At 46.1% G+C, this 19999-nt stretch overlaps 1 protein-coding gene and 1 pseudogene across 8 annotated transcripts in view; one reads left to right on the plus strand and one right to left on the minus strand.

Moving 5' to 3' along the window:
* The window catches only part of Msi2 (musashi RNA binding protein 2), a 367496-nt gene that overhangs the window by 77819 nt on the left and 269678 nt on the right, over positions 1–19999 (plus strand). The gene's annotated exons all lie outside the window — the stretch shown is intronic.
* LOC101967737 (N-acetyllactosaminide beta-1,3-N-acetylglucosaminyltransferase 2-like) lies at positions 11785–12926 on the minus strand (annotated as a pseudogene).

Consider the following 19999-nt stretch of genomic DNA (forward strand, 5'->3'; position numbering starts at 1 on the left):
ATATCTTTGCTTCTAGGCCATTTCAGCAGAGATCTGGGAGACATTTGTAAGTAAATGTATACACACACACACACACACACACACACACACACACAGAAGTCAAGCATCCACATTATTCCTCCAGTCCTGGCTCTTCTGCCAGGGTCCTTTTGTGCCTCCTCAATCTCTGTCTCTGTGAGGGCCCTGTCACCCTCAGCACTTTACTAAGCTTGCACTTTAGCACATCTAAAGCAGGGTCAACATGGTGTGCCCAGGCCACTGTGGAAGACTGACCTATTGAGTGTTCAGGGCTTGTGCACTTTGCTCATCCATTCAGATCCTGTGGGCATGAACTCCTGGGCACGCTCTCCCCACGCCCTTCACCGTAGGCACATGGGCACGGTTTGCTTCCAGCCTCAGGGTTTCCTCCTTTTGCTGTCCCTCTTGTTCATCTAATCTTACTCAGCTTGAGAGAAGTGCTGTGACTTCCCTCCTACCCTATCTCCCCTCCCTGGAGGCAACCAACCTCAGTGTTTTCTAGTTTGTCTTTCTTGCTTTTCTTTCTGTAAAGATAAACAGATATGTGTCTATTTCCTCATTTCCCCTTCTTTCTTGCGCAGGAGGTAGCATAGCACCTGCTCTTGAAGGCATTGCCTTGTGTTTTAAAATGAGCTCATGGCAGGGTCCCATGCAGAGCAAACAGGAAATGCAGCAGTCCTGCCTTGGTGGACTCCCTTTGTTGGGATAGGTGCATCTTTTTGAGATAGAGGAATGGGTGGCCAATGGAGGAGGAGGAGAAAAAGGAAGGTCAAAGATGAGAGATGAAAAATGTTAGGTTCGTACCCCCCAAATGCTGCTTTTTATCAAACTTTTGTGATTTTTTTTAACCATATTCTCAAGGGATGTGTTTCAGAATTACTAAATATATTTTTATATTGATTCACTCTATGATCATAAGAACATTTGTTTTAAAGAAGATTTCACATCGCTACTGTAAAGGAGAAACAGCTATTACTTGTGTACGTGCATTTCTTTTTTTCATTTTTAAAATGGGTGCATTATAATTAGTCATAGCAGTGGGATTGGTTGTTACATATTTGTGTATGCACATGACATAATTTGGTCAGTTTCACCCCCTACTACTTCCCTTTCCCTCCTGTCGTCCTTCTCTCTGGGTTCTTTCCTCTACTCTTTTGGTCTCCCTTGTAGTTTCGTAAGATCCCCTCTGCTTGATTTTTTGGGAGTTGCATAAAAATTGCAACCTTTTGGAATTTAAAAAGTGTAACAGTGAAATAACCTCTTTTAATACTTATTCTTAATAGGAATTGAAATGTGAAAATAATGCCCATTTTTTTTAAGTATTTCTTAATGAAGATGTAAACTCATTGAATTCATTGATCTCATCCATTGATTTAATATGTGCAATAACCTACGACTGGGCCTCTCAGGGGATTTGAGAAAGCTCTGTCTTACAGAGGAATGAAATAAAACTGTGAATGTGGTCACTGTAGTCCAAACTAGATGAGTTTAAATGCTTTTAAGACCACAAGATATTCTTTGTTGTTGTTGTTGTTGTTTGAATCATTGGATAGGACATTTTACAAAGGGTCTTAATTTATACAGTGTTTGAACAGAATATAGAGAGTGGTACCAGGCGTGTATTTTGAATTTACCTTGGTTATCTTTAAAATGATGCCTTAAGGATTCAGGCCACATCTTAGCCATGCCAGACACATATCAGTAATGTCTCTGCCGTGGAGTTCCATATAGAAAATTTGCCAGCATCTTACCAAGGCCAGCTTCTCAATGAAGCAGCCCGTAGACAGTGCTCCTGCTCACCATTGTTCCTGGAAATGCGCTGTGACCATCCTGGTCCTTCCCATTGCCTTATTGCCATGGGTAATAAGGATGTGGTGTGTCCTGGACTAAGAATCTAGCAAAAGAGTGCGAATTGGTATACTGAATACTCTATAGTGTATTATCATCAAAATTTGAATTATGAGACCTAGACTCCAAAATAGCTCTTTAAAAATATCTTAAACATTGTTTTTCAATAATGAATGCAACATTACAGCAGCAATTTTCAAATTCTAAGCAAAGCAAAGGAACACGTCCACCCACCATCCTGCCTGTGGGTCACGTTGCTTTCCAGGCCGTCCCCGTGTGTACAGACCCTTGGTGTAGGCGTTTCTGAAGAGCAGATGTACGCTCTTCCCACTTAGCATTGTGCGTGGTGCGGCCCCTGGCTCTTTTATCGGGGTTGTCTGTCTTCATCATCGTGACTAGGGTGTTCAGTGAGGTCAGCACCACAGCTTCCACAGCACCCCTGGAAGCAGAGTGGTAGAATTGGATCTTGGGGTTCCTCCTTTGGCAGAGTGGGTTGTCTCTAGTTTGCCCACAATGCGTGCCCAGTGGAATTAGCTGTGGTTGATGTCATTATCGGTCGTCTTCAGGTGGTCTTAGCGCACTGTCCGGCTCTCAGGATGTTGGCTGAGTGTTCTTTTCTTCTCTCATTCACTGAACCAACACTCCCGGCCTTGCCCTCTGCCGGGCCCAGGGCTGACTGTGGGGACGCAGCCGGGAGCAAGATAAATGCATTTGGTCCCTGCCTTCCTGGGGCTCACGGTTAGGTTCCTCTGTGCTTTGCTGCATGTTCAGCCCTTCTTAGTCTACTCATGGGTGCATGCACTGCAGCCGGTGGGGAAGGCGACATTGCTATAGGAAACACCTAGAATCTGCTCTGCTTTCTTAAATGCGGAGTTCTTTACATGCTTTGGTTCTTTCCTAGTAGCACAAGTTGCTTGCAGCGTTATCTCACACCTGCTCCAACATACACCTGTGCCACTGAGTGTGCGGACTGTTAGACCAGGGAGCTGAGACGGGAGTCCCAGAGGTGAGCAGGTAATGAGGGACAGGTACCTAGGCTGCCCCTGGGACTAGAGACCACTGCTCAGACACCGGGACTCTCAGATTCAGGTTGCTTTTGTAGCCAGGGAAGGTGCCCTATGAGGGTGTGGTAGCATTTATAAGGTGGTGTCCCTTTCCTCTCCAAGTCACATCCCCTCTTGGTGTTCTGGATTCTTAGCTTCTGACCCTTTGAATTAGGAAAGGTCTGACATTGTTTCTACTTGTTTGAGTGAATCTCTGAGGTGCCAGTGTGCTGCCTGCAAGACGCCCATTTCAAATTATAGACCCAAAAGCTTTATCTCTAGTTCAAAGCTTCATGTCCTGGCTAGCAGACCAAGGAGATATTTGGGGGCACAGAGAAGTTTTCTCACATCTTCTGAAAAACACTAGTCTCTGGCTGGCCCTCCATCATGGTTCCTGGCCGACCACTCCTTTGTTCTGTTCCAGGATCCAAGGCCTGAGATGAGGGGGTCCAGGCTGCTGCCCCCTCGAGCATCCCCCTGTCCTACTGTTAGGACCCTCCTCTGCCCACCTGCTTCTCCCTTTCTGAATGAATGCTGTTTGACTCCCGACTCAGCACTGGAGATGTGCAGAGTGTGAATATATGTGTGTGTATGTGTGTGCATGTATGCATGTACCTGCATGGGCATATGTGCATGTGCCCCTGAGCTCATTGGAGAGGTGGAGGAGAGCAGCTCTGGAAAATGAAGACTCAAGGGAAGAGTACAGGAAACTCAGAGGTTCTCCATTGGCACAGGTGGGGAAGAACATTGAGCTCTTCTTCATAATTAACATTTATGAGTGATTCTGACAGCGATTAAAGAAATAGGGGAAAGCTGTCAACATACGTGGCCATTATATATAGTGGGGGGAGAACAAAGAGGAAAACGAAATGCTGTGGTGGATTGGCTTTCGAAAGGTGAATTGTGTGCTTCTGTGTCTAGGTACTGTGTAGTGAGGAACAGTGATTATGAATACTTCAGTAGGCCAGTAGGTCACCTTTTATCAGTTTAATTACAGTTGTCAAGTTGGTACACATGCATGCTTGTGTTCCAACCTGTCTGCTTGCAACCAAGAACAGTAAAAAGGAGTTAACACTGGCCATGGTGGGCTTATTAGCAGAGGAATGTTAGAATTTATTTTACTTGAAGCCTTTTTAATCCACTTTCAGGAGACACACACACACACACACATACACATACACACTCTCACTTGCTCGCTCTCTCACACGTATGTATCTGTACCTGAAAATCCAAATGAAAGTAGGAAACTAAGAATTTAATATTTAAGCCCAAGAGTATTATAGAATCCGGTAGCACCTGAACATCTCCTGAATACACTCTTGTTTGCTGCCTTTGTAGAAGAATTAAAGTCATCTAGTGGTTCTGGTGATGTCACTTCAGTGGATTCTTGCTGACTGATGCCACGTGAATTATAAATGAACCATATGGAACCGCTTTATATTAAGTAACTTATATGTTCCACTGATAGTTATTTAGGTTGTAAACTTCTCAAAATCTGTTGTTAATGATTGGTGTGTTTTCACCTGAGGTTTGTTAATGCTCCAGTGCCTGTTGTTAAGAGTGCCAAAAATAGGTGTGTGTGTGTGTGTGTGTGTGTGTGTGTGTGTGTGAGAGAGAGACAGAGAGAGAGAGTGTGTGTTTTCACGGGAGGATATTACTGTGAACCATATTTCATGGTCTGATAGCTTTTATTTTTTTGCCTTCGATTCCAGACACAGTGCTCTGGAATAGCAGTTTTAGGGATTATGTTTATTTGTCCTAAGCGAATGCCAATTTCCAGTTTGTCCAGGGAAGGGATGTGTCTGAAAATACATGGAGTGCTGGATGGAGTCACCCTGTGATTGGCCTTCAGAGACTGCCCGTTGCTTAGGGTCAAGTCTCAATGCCTCAGTTCCTGCTCCTGGTGGCTGTTGATATCTCTCTGTCCTTGCTAATGGGGCTCTCTGGCTTGGGGTGCACTTCCCTCCATCTTGCTCATCCAGCCGGCGGCTGCCCCGCTGGCCTGTGAACTGTTCCTCCTGGTCCTCATCCTCTCCTCCTGTGCTTGATGTGCTCTGCTCGTCCCGTCAGTACGCATGACACTTTTCAGACTGAGGTTCACCCACGGCCTCATCAGCCAGGGTTCCTGTGGGGACAGAACAGCAGGGGAGAGGGTAATGGAAAGGACTGACTGTTGAGAGGAGTAGACAGAGGTAAAGGCTCAAGAAGGAACGAGGAGCAGGTACCAGTGCTCCCCCAAGGGGCCCGGGAAGGGAGCCTCCACTGGAGTTCAGCTGTGAGGAGGGCTGCCCTGCAGGGCTGTGGGTACAGAGCAGAGGAACACGGCCCAGCAAGCAGGGACGGTGGGGAGGCCGTCTTCTTCCTAGCGTCTCCTGATGCTGACTCATGTGGGCCAGGCCCAGCCTGAAGGTAAAGAGGGAGGGAGCTCTGAGACCATCCTGTGGAGGTCCTTCCTGCAAGGCCCTGGGCAGTGAGAAAGAGAGCAGCAGTGGTTCTGGAGGTCAGAACAGAATAAGCAGCACCCCTCACCTCCCCACCCCCCGTCATCCCAGGGAGGGCATTGGCCTGGTCTCACCGGCCCTGAAGTCCCGGGGCCTGTTGTTGGGGTGCTCCCTCCCTCATCTCTGTCATATTTCCAGCCACCACAGGTCAACGCACCTTCCTCTCCCTCTAGGAGTTTGCTGTTCCTAGGCCTCTTGTATGTAAATTCTGGACCCTTCCACCAGTCCCAGTGTCTGCTCCAAGTTTGTGTTGGAGGAATGAGGGGCCGAGGGAGACAGCCAGTGAACACGCGATGCAGTCCTGAGGCGGAGGGCCATGCAAGCCCAGCTTCTCCATCCTTGTATTCCTTTCAGACCCTAAAGGTGCAGGAGGCGTCTGAAGCGAGGCCCAGGAGGGCAGGAATTTCTCGTCTGGTTGGTTTGCTGTTATGTTCCCCGCACAGTGCCTGCACATAGTGGGTATTTTGTCAGCAGATGTTTGTCTCTCTTTTGGAACCTGAGACCACTTTGATATTTTGCCGAGTAGAGAAATCTGTAGCCTGGAGTCCTGTTTGCAGTAGTCCACCCTTATCTGCAATGTTTAAGGATCCTCGGGTGCCAGAAACAGCAGATGGTGCCGAACCCTGTGGGTTCGAATCCTATGATAACAGTTTAATTTACAAATTAGGGAGAGTAAGATTAATAATAAGAAGAAGTAATAACAAAAGGGCACAGTTTTAACAGTATACTAAAATAAAATTATTGAAAATGTACAAATTGTTTATTTCTGGAATTTTCCATGTAATATTTTTGACCACAGTTGACTGTTGGGTCACTGAAACTGTAGAAAGTGAAATTCAGATAAGGAGAACCACTGTGTTCTTGATTTCTAGAATTTAGAAGCCTGGACAGAACCCTTCGTATTTGCTCCTCTCATTTGAGACAGGAAGGAGAAGGGAAAACAGGATGTAAGGATTTTGGTGGGTGGAAGGGAAGCAGATGAAGGGGGCTCCCAGGTGGTAGGTGGCCAGGACCCTTGTTTCTAACGGGTCCACGTGTGGTTGGCCTTGCCCATGGGCAGCACCACGCCTGTCTCCTTGATCTTCTGCTGGGGTCTGTGATTCTAGCAGGAGGTATGCAGGTACCCTGGATGGGAGATGAAGGGCAGGATCAGAGGAATAAGTGTCACCTAATCCCTGAATGATTGTACTTTGTGATGGCTGTGCCTGGACGGGGTTCTAGGCCTCAAAGGACTCACGTTGGTGTGTGCAGGCTTCTCTGTCTCTTCCTGGCCTGTGTTAACTTGGATGGGGCCCCTTAGGCCAGCAGTTTGCTCAGGCCAGCAGGGCTCCTCCTGGGCCCCCTCTTGGGCCGCTTCAGCCCTCCTGGCACTCAGTAATTTCACAGGGCGGTGCAAGGATCAGGGTGTGGAAAGCAGGAAATTAGTAATGACTGGATTGGGTGAGGGTGACTCTTGTAATTTTAAAGCAATGCTTAAAAATTAGTTGGTTCTCTGCTCTGCAGCTTTATTCTGCTGAAGCCAGAGAGCAAAGTCAAGATGGAGAATTTCCCACTGTGACGCCTTTTATTTCTGGAAAGTTGAGTCATTTAATTATGATTTGGATATCAACAGCCCACTGGCCCATCCTTCCCCACACAGCTCCTGAAAATGTGCTCCCTTCCAGAGAAGGACATATTTCGTTCCTTTAGTGTCTTGGCAGCTCCAGTAGAACTTGGGCTCTCATGTGTTTCCCAGACCATGACTGGACTTTTGCTGGCTGAGATGGGGTGAATTTTAGCCTTAGCCCACGGCTGCCACGGACGTCATCCTTGGGCCAACTGCCGGTAGAGTTAGAGCGGGCGTGGCTGTGCTTGCCCCATTGGATGGAGGCTTGTTGATTGATCTGACAAGGTTTCAAAGTGCTACTGCTATTTTTTTGTTTTGTTTTTTTGGGGGGGGGCATGGGATATGTGTGGCAGTGTGGAGTCGGGGGGATTGTATTAAGGACCCCTGTTTCCTGGAGGACCCTTGATAAGCATGTGGCTAACGAAAGCCCTGGTGCACTGATGTATGGTCCTAACAGAATAAACAAAAGTTCCTAAGAGCGTCTAAGGTAAAATGTGGGCAGTTACATCTTTAGTTATTTATTTAAGGACTGGGGGAGACGGAGGCTAGTGTTCATTGTCATATCACCTGTAGGGATATTTGCCGAGTTAAAAAAATACCTATTTCCTCTGCAGGGTTTCATCTCAGTGCTTTCAATAGATTGCAGACTTAATCAGATCCCCCCCCCCCCCACTCTCCCTTCTAGGTCCCAGGACATAAAGATCACTTTAGGACTTGGTCATCTTCTTGTTTCCTTGCTAACAATTAGTCCTGGATGGTGCTGGGGTTGAACTGACCTGTTAAGTCTCCTTTCCCATTTTAACGAGTAGTTAAGTCAATGGCAGGGGTTGACAAACTCCTCTTCTCTTTGTAAAGGGGCCAGATAGTAAATATTTTAGGCTTTGCAGGCCAAGAAGCAATATTGAGGATATTATGTAGATACTTACACCATAACAAGAGAGAAAACAAATTTACACAAACTTTTCACTGATGAAATTGAAAATACAAGAGCTGTAATTGAGTACGGCTTTTTTGTAATACCAGTTTGTGGTTAAGAAGAATGGGTATTATCCGGGGGAGGTATTGTTTTGCCAAATTGGAGTTCAGAGTTATCTTTTTGTATTATCAAATCAGTTACAGGTGTTCATATAAAGACAGATAACAGACCAGATTTGGCCTGTAGGCTGCAGCTTGCCAGCCCCTGGTTAGCAGCAATAACTAGTTGTGGGGTGGAGCGCCTACAGATGTAGGCCTCGGGTTCTAAGCTGTGCCTTGTGGGAGTGGCTGGGAGGCGTTGTTTGGATGCCATGGTACTGGAATTGTGTTTATTCAATACATAGTGGCAGAGGCCAGGCACTGGGTCTATAGAAGTGAACCAAATGGTCAAGGTCCTTCCCCTTACCTTCAAAGTTGGAGGAATGATAAGTAAATATAAAATATGATTTCATAGCGATGAGCGTTGTGGAAGAGTCAGGTGAAGGGATATAAGCAACGTTGGAAGAGTTGTTTTAGCGAGCACCTCTGTAGGACGTTGTGATTTGAATATGTCTCCCCCAAAGTTCATCTGCTAGGTACTTAATTCCCACATTCGTATGTTAATGGTATTTGGAATTGGGGACTTTGGTAATTAGGGTTAGATGCAGTCATGAGGATGGAGCCCCCATGATGGCATTAGAAGAGGAAAGGAGCCATGCATGATGTGCACACTTGTAATCCCGGCCACTCAGGAGGCTGAGGCAGGATGATTGCAAGTTCAAGGTCAGCCTCAGGAACTTGTGAGACCCTGCCTCAAAATAAAAAATCAAAAGGTCTGAGGATGTAAGAAGAGGACAGGGGAGATCAGAGCTGGCATGCTTACTCTGTTTGGCTATGGGATGCTTTCTGCCACCTTATGAAGGAGCAAGAAGGCTGTTACCAGGTGCTCCAGAGATGCCAGCATCATACTCTTGGATTCATAAGTTGCTAGGTTCATGGACCAAGATATCCAGAACCCTGAGTTAAGTATTCTTTATAGGTGAACAGATCTGCCAGGCACTGTGGTGCACACCTATAATCCCAGCGGCTTGGATGCTGAGTATCATGAGTTCAAAGCCAACCTCAACAACAGCGAGGCGCTAAGCATCCGTGAGACCCTGTCTCTAAATAAAATACAAAAAAGGGCTGGGGATGTGGCTCAGTGGTCGAGGGCCCCTGAGTTCAATCTGCAGTTCCCTAAAATGAAATAAAATAACACATCTCAGATACTTTGTTAAAGAACCAGCATACTAAGGCAGAGAAGAAGTCGGGTTAGAGATGGGAGTTAAGGGAAGAACAGCACCACCCAAGTTTTGGGGTGAGACGACAGCAAATAGATGTCTTTTAGGCAGGAAGAAGCTTGGTGAATCTGAAGCCCTGGGAGGGCAGAGTGGTGGAGTGGAGGGGCCCGGAGATGAGAGGAGGCCAGGGCCAGATAAGAGGAACCTTGAAGCTCATACAAAGGAGCTTGTGATGGGACATCCAGGGAAGGCCTGGGGCCAGAGAGTGATGCAATATGATTAACTGTTGAAGAAGATCACTCCAGCTGCTGGCTAGAGAGAGGACTGGAGAAGGCAGGGGTGGGAGTGGCTTTCTGGGGCCACAGAATTTAGTGTTGAAAATAGAGATAGTCTGACAACTGTGGCGACTGTGGTCAGCGTGCATTCCATATAGTCTTCTGGGTCATATATAAGTCATGATCCTTTTTTGGTTTCAAATGACCAGACTCAAAGTGAGCTCAGGGAGAAAAGGGACTAAATTGGCCCATGTAACTGTTAAGTCCAAGGGTTTTCCTGGCTTTGTTACAGCTGGTTCCAGGGGCACACATGATATCATTGTGGCTCTCTCCGTTCCTCATCTCTCCCCTCTCCTCCTCTCTGTGGGTTGGCCCCTTTCCCTCTTTTTTGTAGATAAATGTTTTCCATTTTGTTGAAGATGGCCCTCAGGATCCTGGGGTCCCATGGCTTGGCAGGGCTTCCCGCCTCTGCAGAGCCTGTGCTGGGAAGTGCACTGATTGGCTTTACTGGGGTCACAGACCCAGGTCTTAGACCACGCTCCATTGACAGTCCCATGAGAACCAAGTTGGCTCCCAAGGTCAAGGGTTTCCAGTGGTCTGTCCTCTTTGGACTCCCTCATTTTTCTCTTCCTTTTCCACTGGGGACCTTTCAGTGAATATGCCCCTGGACCTTTTTGAGACTTAGTTTCCTTTTCTTCAAGTCACTGAGTTGCTAGGTTCATGGACCAAGACATCCAAGTTCTTGGGAAGATGCAGAGTGCCCTGTAGGGTATGGCTGTGAATTGGTCTTTTAAAAGTCTTTTGCTCAGGGAAGAGAGATGAGAAGCAAGGAAGATGTTGTGTTTTCATCCTGGACCTTTCTACCTGTATATGCCAGCTCCCCCCTCTTTGTATAACTTTTCTTTCAGGGCAAGCATATTTCTTCATTTTTATCATCTTGATAATTTTATGCCCTGGTTGGATTTTTTTAATTAAAAAAAAAAAAACCATTAACTTTATTGAACATGTTACACGATAGAATTTAAAGTACCATGCTCTAGTGAAATATTTCGCCAACAACCCTGTGTACAAATAAAATATCACACAAAACATATTTAAGAAAATGTTTTGGTCTTTGATTTGAACAATAAGTAAAAACTTAGGCACTTCTGTACTGAGACAGGGAAGCTATCACTACTCCAAATGATAATGTTGTATAAGCAACATGTGAAAATATGGCAAGGATAGAATTCCGGAGTTTTAAACTGATGGACCATGTAAGAAAAGGTCTGCAACTTCAGACCTTTCACTTCAAGTTCAAAAGTGACATTTTTTTTCCCCCCTCCTGGTCCACAGTGAAAATTCATGAACCCATATGGTTGTTATGGGCAAGTCAATTTCCGGGTTAGCCATTATGGAATCATAATAATTATTTCAAAAACATCAAAATCAGATGATTATTCAGATACCACCCAGCAAACCACACACACACACAAAATTAAACTCACTCTCTCCTTATAACCGTAAATCACAACAAGGTAAAACTGGATGTGATTCTCATTTTGCAAAATTAACTAATTAAATGGAGATAAGAAAATACTTCTGGGTGACAGGAAATCTTGACTGAAGTCCATTTTAACAGATAAAAAAATTCATCCAAAATTTATGAAAATAAATGTAATTCCATTTCACAAAAACCACTGGGTCATGCATAGCAAAGTCTTGGCAGCCATTAGATTCATAAACACCTGAATTGGATAAATCAGTCATGATAATGGAAGTGGGAATATTATCATATAGAAGAGCAAAACAAAAATAACTTACAATGATCACATTCCAGGAACTTAAGATTTCAGATGAGAAAGGAGGATAACTTAGAAAATAATGGCTGCAAGCCAGTAGAAAAGATCAGAACCAATCATTCCACCATATCATCTATAAAAATTATTAGCTTCTGCTTTCCCTTGTCACAAAAGCATTGAGTGACTTGGAGGCCCTTAAATGGATACTACTTACAAAGGTAATTCTGATGATTTAACATAGAAATTATCCTAATGTGAGCAAACAACATAGGAACTAGGCAAGATATGTCTTCTGAAGCAAAATTTAGCCTATATATATTTCAGCATTTCATTTTATTAATAAATTTTTTTTTTAGTTGTAGATGGACACAATACCTTTATTTTATTTACTCCTTTTTATGTGGTGCTGAGGATCAAACCCAGTGTCTCACATGCTAGGCAAGCGCTCTACCACTGAGTTACAACCCCAGCCCCTATTTCAGCATTTTAAATGCGCATTTTGCAACTGAGATCAAATATCAATTATCTCTTGAGGTTTTGTACTGTGTACTAACATCAGATCTATGTAAGAGCAGATATCATTCTTGTTTTTCTTCTTGATATCAAATATCTTGAAGCCCTTGTACTTTTTTTTGGAATGAGGCCGAGTTTCTGAAGGCACATTCCAGTGTAAATGCTATCAATAGGTTAGAGATGGACCTGGTCAGTTATGTTGTACAGCCTTAGACAGGACTCTGCTTTCCCCTGCATCAGGTGGGTAGACCCCAGAGAATATAACCTCTTGAAGGTAATGCTTCAGTTTCTTGACTTGACGAGGGCCAGCATTGTAGATCACATCACCTGTAAACAAATCTTTGGCTTTGTGCTTGGGTAAGCCGTTCAGGTAATTCAGGATGTGAATGGTATTCACACAAACATCATCATTGCCCTTGAAAAGGAGCTCAGTGTCAGGGCAGGAAGTGCCTACCCACCCCAGAAACAGCACTTCCTTCAGAGACAAGTTGAACAGAGTGTCTCCATAGTTCCATGTAAGGATGTCTTTGCACTTCTCACTCTCAAATTTCAGTAGGTCTGAAAGGTCAGGGTGTGGCCCAGCAAGAAGACTGGTTCTCCACATGAGTTTCTCTGCCCGAGGACTTCCAAATGGCTGGCCTTCTGGGAAAATGTGGAGTGGGAGACTTCATCGCCAGCAATAAGACATGTTACTTTGCACATTCAGTTGATCTACAAGCAGTGAATAATTTCTACAACTCAAATACAGGAGAAAGTCTTTCAGTCTGTCCAGCAAACTTTAAAATCTGTCACAGCTGACCTCTCAGGTCAGGTTCACAATAATTCAGATGACTTATTTTCAAAGACCGGTATACATTCCCCCTCTGGTTGGCCAACATGCTCAGAATAGGATTGTACTGCTTGTTCAGCTTTTCTCCTTCTCTGTTCCAGTAATGCATGGGAAGGAAAGCTAAATGACTCCCAGAATCTTTTTGGAGGGTATTATTACTTTCCTATTTCCATTTTTCCCCCTTTGGCAGCTGCTTTTGGAAACTTCCACAGTCAAATGAAGTCATTTGCCATTATCAGGATGCCCAATAACTTGATTCTTCGACATCTAACACTCATTTCTCATATCTTGTCCATGAGCAGCACCAGTTCGGCGGGGCAGGGGTGAGAGCGCCCGGCAGCATTCTCGTGCGCACGGCTCAACCTGGAGACTCAATGCTCTGTGCGCGGGGCTGGATGCCGGGGGCTGGTAGTGTCTGGTGTGCTCCGTGCTGGCTTACTTCTAGCACTTGTTGCCTGCATCGCCGCTGCCAACACCACGACCGTAATGCTTCTCTCCTGTTCCGCCCCAACCTCCACCTTGGTCCCTGCCCAACTCCCCTGGTGGGATCTTAAGGAGAAATCCTTGGGTGCAGATGCTGGCATGGGAGAACCACCCCAGATTAAGACAGGTCGTGTTCTGTCCGTCAGCAACAGCACTCAGCAATTTGACATAGACATTATTTTAGATTTGCAGAGAGGAAAGGACAGCCCGTTCTATATTGATAAGATTTCAGCAAGACTCAAAAAAAAAAAAAAAGAAGAAGAAGAAGAAGAAAACCAAAACTTAATGCATTACCATGTAACGCCTTGGTTCCTAGTTCCTTAATTAGGCCCGTGGTTTAGCAGAGTGCACCATCTCAATACACAGATGGTTTTTATGTAAAAAATTTTTTTTCAAATGTTAATTTCCAGTGACTGATGTTCTGTGCCTAAATCATTTTCCATTGTTTGTATTTGATAAGAACTGTATTTGAACTGCTCCTTTATAAGTTGGAGTCTTTTGTAATGGGATTTAACTTAGTGGTTTTACAGGTGTATGAAAAATGTTAAGCTGTGTATTGTGCTTGAGAGTTTGCAAAATTCTTAGTTGCAGCTAATTTAAGGGGGAAAAATTAAAACAGGTGATTAGCAGCTGCTTTCGGTTTTGAATGCCCTCGCTTAGGGGTTTTGTGTTTGCTTATTCGTGTGCAAATTGGTGTGGTTATTTTGGACGGGTTGAGACAGCCAGCCAGCACTGGCACCTCCTGGCCAGCTGCCTGGAGGCCCATTCAGGGGACCCTTCCCCAGTTCTCCCAGGCAGATTAGTTCCTGCCTAGCTGCTGGGTGCTTGCCCTCTCCCTCACCATTCAGGCCTTCCTGGGAACACAAAGGAGGTCTGGCCCCATTCCTCCTTGTTCCCTGATACCAAGATGCCTCTTCCCCTGGAGCAGAGGACTCCTTTTCCAGCCAAGAACTGCACATTGGTGGCTGCAGCTCCTGTCCCCTTGTTTCGGTTCTGAACTTCTGGTCCCCCAGGTGACAGCCTCTGGATAGCCTTAGGCTCCAGGACCCACTCCTCAGGTTCTAGGAACCCCCATCTCCCTCTGCTGCTGGTGGGGAAAACAAGTTAGGAAGCAGTGGTCTGGGGCCGGTTAGGGAACCCCACTTGGGCAAAGACCTTCACTCTCTGCTGCTCTGCCCCAGACCTTGGGCTTTCTTGGCTCCGTGGGGTCGCGCTTGCTGGGCCCTGATCCCTGCACTTGCCAAGGCTAGCAGAGCTTTGTACAGGCCGCTGCTGCTTACTTATTAACAATGACGCCAGCTCCCTTTCCAGGCCCTTGTGGCCGCATCCTGTTCACTTAAAGGTGGAATCACGACCTGCCGGACTTGATTTTTCAGTTGAGGGGCTTTTGTGTATGTGTCTTTCTTTGCCCAGTAAGAGGATTGTGTTTTCATTCACAGAGATTTCATCAGTAAATACGAAGGGAAAATGCTCAGGGGGGAAATGCTTGCTGTTCAGATTAATAATCACCCTCCCCCGCTCCCTTCCTTTTTTTTTTTGGCAAGCTAAAGGTGCTCCCTCATTGCTCTTACTGAGTCTTTGCCTGGCCTCACCTTTGACCTTCGTGGATGTGACAGTGCAGCCAAGATTCCTGCACATCCCATCTCCCCTCTGGGCTTAGTGGGTCACCTCTTTCTTTTCCTACTTGTGTCGTGAATGGTACTCAGTGACCCACCAGAACACCGTATGGGGCCGCTGTTCGGGGCCCACAAGGCTCCTAGTTACAGGCCTTGGTGACTGTTTGCCCCTGAAGAAAAGCAAACAGTGAAAAGTTGAGGGCAAAGAAAGGAAGGGGAAGACCGCTGTGGGTTTGGTTTTGTTTTTCTGGACAGCCTCTGTACCTGTAAAGCCAGAATGACTTCTGCAGGCCTCTTTGTCCAGATGGGTTCCAGTCATGGGTCATAGTTGGCTTTTCTGAAGATGGCAAAGATCAAGGTTCAATACTTGCCAGATCACATGTTTAATGACTCAGGTCATTAGGAACTCGGGTTCTTCAGGGTTGTTCCTCGGCGCGGGGAGGGGGGGGCATCTGGATCCACCCACAAAGACTCTCGATGCAGTTGTCTGTCAGAATGTGGGTAGGGAAATGGGGATGGCTGTCTAGACCAGTTAGCAGGTGGTCCTCCGTCCTTGCCAGAGTTGCCCTTCGTTTTTCCAGGCATTCCCAGAGGAGCGCTTTAGATCGTACCCATCTCCTCCAGTTCCTGGAACCAGAACCATTAGATCCCGCTGCTTGGGTCAAGGTGTATGTGTGTGTGGGGGACCTTTAGGAAAGCCAGCTAGTCAAAAGCAGTTGGGGGTCCCCACTTTGGCTGACTCTGTGGGTATTTTAATCTTACTATGAATGCAGCTGCAAGGGAGATGGAAGATGCTGATAGTGAAGTGCAGGGACCTTGAAATCAGAAAGACCAGGGCTCGAAATTGAGCTCCCGGCCTCTGTGATTGTGGGCTGGGAGGTACTTGTCTAAATCTCACTTCTTCATCTCTAAAATGGGCTCCCCCAAGGTCGTGTGGGTGAGCCCTCACGGAAAGCTGGTAGTGGTATTGGTAATAGTGTTGGACAGCAGGATATGTGCCAGTCATGGGTGGGGAAATCACATGTGCGGTCCAGTGGCTGTGGTCACCCGGTGACATGTACATTGCAGGACCCTGGCTGCTGTAGCATGCTGTGCTACCTGCCCTGGGAAGTACCTGCTGTGGAGTGCGAGCTGAACCCCACTCCCATTTCCTTTCCTGTAGGCTTACTCTGCTTTCTTCTGTGCGCAGTATAGTTTTTAATCCCCTTATGAGTGTTCTCCTGGTCACACTGCCTTAGCTGCGCCTCTGCCCTGCACCCCACATGATGTCACTCAGCACCTTTTGACCGTGACTTGGTGTGTTCTGGGAAACTCTTTGCAGAAACTGAGAGCCTGGCCTCCACCTTACACTCAGGAAGTCCCCGAATGGTGTCCCAGGCTCAGCACCAAAGAGGTGATGTGGATGCTGTTTTCCAGAAAGTTCTTTGCCTTCAAGCATGGTGGGAGGAGGGAGTGGAAATTGGCCCTGCATTTTGTGTACTAGGGCTGGGCTCTGCAGCCCCTCCCAGCAGACATGGGACTCCTGGGGGGACTCCTGTGGACTGAGATTTAGGATGAGGGGAAGAGATGGGCTGTTGACGCATTGCTAGTGCATATTCGCTTAGTTTGAATCTGGGTGGAATTTGTCCCCTGCCTTGCTTCACAGAAGATTGTGGGTGTCACTGTTGAAACAATAATTCCTCTTTAAAACTTTACCTTTGCCTACCTGGTGGAGCCTCTTATCTCTGGGAGGAGACTGCCTTGGCAATGGCTAAGGGCCCTCACCTGCTGGATTCAGGCTTCCCTGGGAAGCATATAAGGTTTGAGCAGAGGGTGGCTCCAGGCTGGGTGCAAGAGAGGAATATCTATCTAGGGGCTCTGGCTCCACTCTCTAGCTCCAAAGCCAACTTGCCCTTGTTCTCGGATGCTCTCCTGGCCCTTGAAGGCCCCAGGAGCCCGGAGCCCACTAGTCTGATGTAGTAGTACCGAGGTGGGTGTTGTTTCTGGATGTTTGTGCAAACCCACAAGAAGAAACTATTACTGCTGGCATTGATGCTCCCGGAGAGATTCTTCTCTGGGTTCTTAGTTCTATTAAATTTTAAGAATCCCTTATTGCTTCCACAGAAGAAAAATTTCAGAAAACGGGAAAAGTGAATATAACATTTTGCTCAATATTAAAAGTTAATTTAAGACAGAACCAGAAGCCAAGACAAGTGTTTTTTTCTTTTCTTCATTTGGTGATATAATTGACCCTTAATACGCATTGGGCAGAGGCTAATTACAGGGCACGTAGGTGCCACACGGGTAAGGGGGAAATGCAGATTCCGTGTGAACTGCCTCGTTTCGATGGTTCTAACTTGTCCGTAACATTTGTCACGGATTTTAACAAGAGGAAAAGAGCATGGGGGAGACACTGAGTGTCTCTAGTCTGCTTCCCTAGATGGGGGGACTGCATGGGGGACATGTTGTGAACCTGTGCTTTCTGAAGCCCCCAATTCAGAGTTGCTTGTTTTCATTTTTAGTTGTGCTGGAGATTGAACCCAGGGCCTGCACCAAGCTAGCAAATGCTTTACCACCGAGCCACATCCCCAGCTGAACCCCAAATTCAAACAAGTGCCCTAATCTCTCTCTCCTGGGTCAGTTTGGATATGCAGATGTGGTCAGTCTTCCAAAGGTAGCACAGTGAAATCCCATTTTCTCATATATTTTGCAAATTGTCATTGCCAGAAAATAGAAGATACACAAAACCGAGTTCTCCTGGAATAGATGGAATTTATTTCTGGCACTGGAATAATTGACTGTCAGGAAGGGGCTGTACTCTGGTGGCCTGTGTTCTTTTCCTTCTGGAGGTGAGCACCCCTTAACTCAGCTTGGGCCAGAACTGCGGGGATGGCCCATGGAACCATCTGGAACCCAGGGGAGGCAGGATCTTTGTGAACACGTTCTCCTTGTCATAGAGTGATGGACGTCAGACTTGCAGTTTGTAGAAGCAGAGCCGGGCTCAGACATTTAAATTAAGTGTCAATTCCCATCTCCATTGAAGTTTTGTTCTGTCACGATGCTGGGTGAGAGAAGTCTTTGCTTGCTTGTGTTTGGTGGCACAGCATTCAACCAGGATCCCCTGGTGTTCTTGCCAGGAAAGCCCCCTGGATGATCTGAAAGGGGAGTGGATGAGGTCACTTGTCTGTGGTCACCTGGCTCACCGTGGAAATTAATATCTGACCCGAGTCTGTTTGCCCAGTGAGTTTATGGCTTGCTACGTGGCTGTTGTAATGATCCATTGACTGTTGCAACTGCATTTCATGAGAATTTTATTTCGTAGTTCTGAAGTTTGAGTCCATAAATCTTTTGAACTCGAGGTTTCAAGTTGGAGGAGCCATGTGGTGCTAGGAAGGCAAAAAAGCGCCAAGCTTATTTTTCCTGCCCGTGTGCTCTGCCCTTCTTTTCATTCTTTACACACCACCCCTTTGATATTTCCTGCATGACAGAAATTCATGCTCAAGTGTTTATCTTGATGTAATGCTGTTCACGGAATATTTATATTAAAAAAATAATCTGGAGAGGGCCATGTTCAATCCAAGTGCATGATTTAATTGTAAAGTTTTCAGTAAAAAAAAAAAAAAAAAAAAAAAAAAACCAAAAAAAAAAAAACCAAAGCTGTTGGAACCCTTCTGTGTTGCTTGGTGATGGGAATGTAAAATGGTGCAGCTGAGATGGGAGACGGTATGTCTGTCCCTCAGAAAGGTGCACCCACCCAGCATTTCCACTCTGGTTATATACCCAAGAGATTAGAAAGCAGGGACTTTGCACACCAGGGTTGTTGTGGAAACCACCTACATGTCCACCAGCAGATCATGGATAAATAAAATGTGGCATATACAAGAGCTGGAATATTACTCAGTCCTAAAAAGGAAATTCTGACACATGCTACATGATGGATGAATCTTGAAGACATTATTCTGAGGGAAATAAACCAGTCACACCCACAGGGGTGCCCCTGGATTGTCCCCAGGGGCACTTAACCACTGAGCCACAGCTTCAGACTTTTAATATTTTATTTAGAGACAGGGTCTCATAGAGTTGTTGAGGGCCTCCCTGAGTTGCTGAGGCTAGCTTTGAACTTGTGATCCTCCTGCTTCAGCCTTGTGAGCTGCTAGGATTATAGGCGGGCACCACTGGGATTACAGGCATGTGCCACCGCGCCCGGCACTTGTGATCCTTTTATGTGAGGTTTCTCAAGAAGCCAAATTCATAGAGACAGAAAGTGGAATGGTGATTTGATATTTTTTATATATATATATATATATATATATATATTTTTTTTTTTTTTTTCCACAATAAAAACATAATAAGTGAAGATGGGTAGGAGGCCCCGAGTGGGTGGTGGTCAGGGTTTCTCTTCAACCAGATTGGTGAGAAGCTGCTCTCCAGATGTGCTTTGAACATCTTTGAACATCCTAAAGTGTGGCCCAGGCTGGTCTGTCCACTTGAGCCCACTCATGTGGACCCCAGACCCCAGGCCCCCTGGCTACGAGGCCCCCAGCCTGTGCTGACCTGTCCGCATGTTCCTTTTGAGGATTGGGTGGGCAGAAGCAGCTCCCACCTGAAACCTGCTCTCTGGGTTGTTTTACGTGATAATTATTGTGTTCTATTTTAAGCTGCTTCTCTGCATTTGGTAAGTGTCTGGGATTCTGTTTTTGTTAACTCTCTCTGTGAGACACAATAAAAGAACAGAGAGACTTGGTGTAGGTGGGGAGGGGCTGGAGCTGGGCCGGCTGGGTTTGGAGACACCGTCCCTCCCGTGCAGCCAGAGACTAGATTCCCTTTGGGTGAAGGCTGAGAAAAGACGAGGCTTAAAATAAAAGAAAATACATATTTTCCCCGCTCTGGAAACACGCTTGGCTCCAACACAGCAGGTGGCCGAGGAGCTCAATCTGTGGAAGGCATCAGCGCTTTCAGTGCAATCAAAGTTAAGTGCAGAAATTTAATTAAACGGCATCAAGGATGGCAGAAACTTTGTAAAGCTGCAGTGCATTGTCAAATTCAACAATTATTTCAAGGAACACAATCCACAGATGGCGTCTAATTGATAAATTAAGGTTCTGCTTCTCTAATGGGCTTGCATTTAAGCCCGATTTCCACCCATACAATAACCATCGCCTCACGAAGCCCCCTTCCCCACTCCTGCTCCCTCGTCCCCGCAAGGAAAAGCCACATCGCTCCCCCAGACAGCACCCTGGAAACGCAACATTGGGTCTTCAGCGGTGTGAGGA

The sequence above is a fragment of the Ictidomys tridecemlineatus genome, chromosome 3 (assembly GCF_052094955.1).
Source record: "Ictidomys tridecemlineatus isolate mIctTri1 chromosome 3, mIctTri1.hap1, whole genome shotgun sequence".
NCBI lineage: Eukaryota > Metazoa > Chordata > Mammalia > Rodentia > Sciuridae > Ictidomys > Ictidomys tridecemlineatus.